The following is a 5675-nucleotide window of genomic DNA, read 5'->3' as shown; positions in this document are numbered from 1 at the left end:
TTTGGCTACCTGTCCATTCTCCTGAGCAGTAAGCTCTGCACAATCCTTGTCCCTTTAGCAGCCCTCTCACTTTTAGGAAGTCTCTCAGACTGCCCACCCACATCAGCCAGATATGAATCCCTGTTTTCCACAAGCAGCTGGAATTTCCATCTCTGCAGGTATTCAGCCTGTCTTAGCTTTCCAACCGCACTAAATCAGAGCAGCGTGCAATGTAGGTTCGTGCTCCCAGAGCAGATCTCCAGGGCTAGGTGTTCAGGAGTCCCAGGCGTCCACTCACCCCCTGCTCTGTTTCTTCCTCTTCTGCTGGGCTGGGGTAGGGGAAAGGGTTGGGTCCCACCAGGTCAGGTATGTTACCATATTCTGTGAGGTCTGCTCTTTTCTCCATGTGTATGCAGTCTGGTGCAGCCTTCTTTCCTGTTGCTCTTTCAGGATTAGTTGTATTAATTATATTTTCATATTATGTGTCATTTTAGGAGTTCTCTGTCTCACCTCTTATGCTGCCATCTTTTCTATAAGTGGTTTTTTAAATGACTTTTTTTTACATGTATTATTGGTAATCCTATCCCCACTGGAATGTCTATAAACCTAATGAGGTTGATCATGGTTACAGTCAGTTAGGTTATCTGTTTAGTGTAGACAATATTATATCTTTTCCCTCAGCATTGTTCCTTAAAAATGCAAGTGATTTAGTTAACTTCCATTATGCTACAAATAATCCATGTAGATCAGTATTAGAGGTTTTATTGATAAGCCATTATATTTTTATTTGATTCATATTTTGCATGGAATACAATTTTAAGTGGCAATTAAAATGGAATCCTAAATAAAAAGATTTTTTAGTGTTCCCAGGGTTATCATTACAATTGGGATTAAAATTTCATATTGAGCTTACTAACAGCAAAGGTAAAACAACACTATCTTCTTATAGGACAAAACCCATGGGCCATTTGGTTATAAGCAATCCTTTCATTCGAAGCGTGTCGCTTTTAATTCAGAATCCATTTTCTAGTGACCCATTCGAAGCAGTAGTGCCTGACATTGACATCTTGGAACCTGACACCATTGATAGAAGAATCAAGCAATTTTGTACACATGGGGAAAACCCTCATTTTTACTGGAAAGCTGTCAGAACTATCCCTGAAACACTTAATTCCTCAAATGTTAATGTTTGCAACAAAGAAGTATTGGGCAGATAGGGAGTAAGCAAAGTTAAACAGATTTCCTTAGTACTAGACATATAAAGCACAGCTTTAAAATATTTCTCAAATACAGAACATGGAATTCTCACTGTGGCATAGTCATTAACTTTTGGTAAAGTACATATTCTTTGGAATAATTGTTGTAAGAAACAGTACCCTAGAGAGACTCACTTCGGTTAACTCAGTAAAAATAGTTAAAGCACTTCCTACTACATCTTAAAGCTTGGAGATACAGAGAGATTAAGAAATAGCCCCTGTCCTCAAGAAACTCTTGGTTTAGATGGGAAGCAGTAAGGCAAGTACAGCACACCATGGTCAATACTGTGAAGGGAAGCAAAGACTTCCTGGAAGACTTCAGTATTTGCAGTGAGTTGTGGAGAATGCCTTTGCAGGTAGTCTGTCGAAGAGGTGTAGAGGAAGGGCATTGCCAGAGAAGGAGCAGCAGGTGAAAACTGAGGGCTGAGAAGGAAGGGGCCACTTTTTATTTTCCTTCTATATTATATGTTTAAGGGCAGAGGATCTTTCATAACTTTTTTATTCAGTTTAGAAATATATGATTTTCTAAATTGTAAATTGTTTTTGCTGATTTACAGGAAGGCTTCACACCACTTTTGCTTGCTATAAGGCAAAGAAAGTGTGAAATGACAAAGTATTTGTTAACTAAAGGAGCAAATGTACATGCTGTTGATAAGAAAAAAAGGTACAGTATTGTTTTCTTAAACCTTGTATTTCTCTAGCGTCGTGATAAACACATCAGAAGATTAAGTGTAGGATTAATTGATAATTACGTAGTGGAAAATATCAACACATCATTAGTAGAAAAGCAATGATTCTGACTAGGCAACAGTCTGTACAGCAGGGTTCTTTTACAATATTAGCTGATGACATTTGCAATCTGACTTTTTTGCTCATGATTTTTAGATTAGCTAAAGGGTGGGTTTCATATTTGTTTTTATAAAATACAGGCTCTTTAAGGACACAATTTTGGACTTCTTAATGCTTTTATAGTATTTTTTTTACCTCTACTTTACATACATTTTTTCCTAAAAGATGCTTCTTGAGCTTAAAAAGGAATTGATTTTTGTCTTTTGGAAGTGTCTTTGCTTTAAGTTGCTTTCTTTAAAGAATAATGATGTTACTAGGTTATTCCTAAGTGACTGTTAATGACTATTACCAGATACTATGGGCTCATGAGTTTTTATCCTTTTTCACTTCTAATATATTTTGATGTTTTTATTTTTCATTGGTATGGTAGAAGGAAGAAAGATAGCTTTAGTTGAACAAACTTTCCATTTACTGAAGACAAGTCATAGGTGGGTGATAAAGAGAAAGGAGGTGGGCTTTAGGTTCTCACAAGACTGAGTGTGATACCTCACTTTCCTGCTTGTTAGGCGTGTGACCTTGGGAACATTACTTATCAGCACCAATATGTTTGATATAAAATAGGATTATAATATATCCTTCAAGAATGGTTGTGTATAAGATTATAGATACATCATTTAGTTTAGTGCCTAGCACATACTTAGCATCTTAACTGCAACTATGAGTACTACCATTATTACTAATATTGTTATAAGCCTGCAAATAGCTTTAATGTATCAGACTTCAGTCTTTTTCAAGTATAATATACTGGACTAAGGAAGAAATGGGGGATTCTTCATTTAAATCTTCACCGATTTCAGAAAAGTGACCTCACTATAGTTTCTTGTCCACCAGAGGACTTGAAAGTAGCAACTTCTACTACATAATAGCCAAGTGGGACAAAAGGCTTCCTTTTTGTCCATTCCTTTTAGTCTTGGAGGTAATTTACAAAGATGAACCCTTGACCATGAGAATGGTCAGTTCTACACAGACAGGCAAGATTTTAACTTGGTAAAGTGTATCAAGTTAGCTATTTAAGTAACAAAGTTCCTAAGGGTGAAGTTATTTCTCTGTCATTTTAGAACAACACTCATGCTTGCTATAGATAATGGATCAACAGTTATAGCCAGGCTGCTTCTTCAGCAAGATATTGATGTCTTTTCGGAAGATACCCTTGGATGGACTGCAGAAAATTATGCTTATAAGAGAGGTTTGAATACGTAAGTATTTACATTAAAATGCTAGCTACCACTGAACTAATGTTTAAAATAACTGTTACTCAATATGTAACAGGTGATTTCGTAGTTTGGTTCCGTCAGTTTTGGACTGGCACTACACATAGGGCACATCATCAGCCAGAAACCCTGCAAAAAGCTAGACTGGTAGCAATGGTGCCCAGTTCTTTATCACAGGACTTTTTTTAAGATATAACATTATCCATTTAATTCTATGTATATCAGCTATGCATGAGGCACAAATAATGTCACATCTCCGAATTTTCTACTGTTACCTGGACATGTTCACAATAGCAGAAAATCCTGCTTTTTTCCCTGGGTACTACCCCTATACTCTCCCCCCTGAATTTTCCAAGAACCCAAGGGTTTCCCTAAGACCAAAGAGACAGTGCTCTTTCATAAGTCCCTTGGAGGGGGCGGGAAAGGACACTCTATGTTCTGTTTGTTTCCACTGCTTGTACTGCTGCAGCATTGCTACTGAAATGGCCCTACAGGCAGTGCTGATTGACCTTTGCTCCCAGGATGTCCTTGCCTTTCTAGATTCCTGTCTTCATGGTGATCCACACTAGACTGGAAAAGCCACACCTTTTCTCAGTTCACATACATATGCTTGTATGTTCAGCCACTATTCCAGAGCATGAGCTCCCTGTTCTGGCAGCTGGGCCTGCTAGCTTCAGCAACACTTCTGCACACCCTCAAAAGCCTTATGGAGAGCCTGCACCCTAGCCTGAGACCCTCACAATGACTCACCCTTTGAGGATATTGTCTGTCCTGTTTGCCGATATTAGGTGGGACCATTAGCTGCAGATATTAGCAGAGAGGTTCAGATAAGGCTGCAGGAAGAGATTAGACTTGCCTTCTCGTAGGATGTTCTGTACCCACAGGGTAGCAGGTTTCTTAGGTCATGGAACACCCCATATTGCCCTGGCCTAAATAGTGGGACCAGTTTGCCTGAGATTCCATAATTAAGGTTCACCCCTTAAGTGGTCTGTTTTCCATAATGATGAAAATTTCCAAAGTGCGTTGAGTGGAGTTCAGGTTTCAAAATACTTTCAGATTCTGCCTCACAAGAAAGCCAGCCACTCAACAGGAATCTCTGAATCTCAAGTAGGTTACTTGGCATTAGGAGAGCTAAGCCCCATCCATGTCCACATGTACAAGAGTAGGGGTAAGTCTTTCAAGTCAACTGGAGATGACATGGAGATGAAACATCATTCAGATAAAGACCTGCTAGTTCAAAGTTTGAGTAGATGGAGAGGAAAAAGTAGCAGTCGGCGCCAGGTTTTGACTTCTATTGGTTTGTGCCGTCGGTGTGATTAGCTACAATGATAGGGGACAATGCTGTCATCCAACTTAATGAGGTAGTATATTTATAAGTTACTTATCACCTAAATTACCACAAAGAAAGGACAGTTAACCGAAAATAATTACGTCTTCTGAACACGGCAGCTAACTTGTTAGAACATGTGAAAACCCACTGGGTTTTATTTGGTATTCCAAAATAGTTTCAAGTTGAAGAGCAAATCATTCCATTCCTTGAGTGTTCCTGTGAGCATTTTGGGGGTATAGTAGCTTATGAAACCCTTGCAACAACTTTGTAAAATGAGGCGGCAAGATCCCTACTTTCTAGAGCAAGATCCCTAATTTCTAGAGCAAGACTTTGAATTGAAGAGAAGCAGCTTGTCCAATAACAAAAAGCTGTTGGTTATAGAGCTAGGCCTTCTGAGTTCAAGACACATCCATCCATTATGGCACGCTAAGTCTGACTCATTTACTGAGCTATAGTGCCCTCAGTTCATGACTGGTCCACCTTACTATCTTACCGCTTGTCATATTTAATTATTTGCTTGATAAAAAGTTTGTAACACTTAGAAATTTGGAGTATATGGGCTAATTAAGGCTTTGTATTAGCTGTTATTATCCAAAATATTCTTAGGAATGTTATTTGATAAATGTTTTTCAAATCAGTACTAAAGTAGTAATATTATTTGTAACCTTTCTTTACACATAGCATTTGCCAACTAATTGATGTGTACAAAGTGGACAAGGGAATTAAAAATTCTTCTCAAAATAATCGAAACTCTTCTCCAGGTAAGAGTTGAGATACTGAATTGCCCTTGGTGGTCTACCATAGATAAAGTAAGAATAAGGGAGTTTTGATAATGAAAGACCAATGAAGAAAAACGGTGTATAAGTTACATGTATATTTTTTCTTTCTAAATTTCTTTCTTAATAGTTCAATATTCAGAATTATTCTTAAAGCTAATGTAAGTAACTTAAAATTTGAGATGGTGTTTATTTCAATAGTCTGAAAAGGAATTCATTTAGTCTTGACCCCTAAAATCCCATATATCTTTGTGTACATAAAAGATTTTTAAGT

At 37.8% G+C, this 5675-nt stretch overlaps 1 long non-coding RNA gene across 1 annotated transcript; it reads left to right on the top strand.

The window, feature by feature from the left end:
• Positions 1-1104: 1104 nt before the first annotated feature.
• Positions 1105-5475, top strand: LOC140845276 (uncharacterized). Its single transcript, XR_012124086.1, has 3 exons — positions 1105-1899; positions 3143-3280; positions 5307-5475. It is a non-coding gene; the product is annotated as an uncharacterized lncRNA (long non-coding RNA).
• Positions 5476-5675: the final 200 nt, after the last annotated feature.

Source organism: Manis javanica, chromosome 2 (genome assembly GCF_040802235.1).
Source record: "Manis javanica isolate MJ-LG chromosome 2, MJ_LKY, whole genome shotgun sequence".
In the NCBI taxonomy this organism is placed as follows: domain Eukaryota; kingdom Metazoa; phylum Chordata; class Mammalia; order Pholidota; family Manidae; genus Manis; species Manis javanica.
This window is presented reverse-complemented; position numbering and strand designations above follow the sequence as displayed.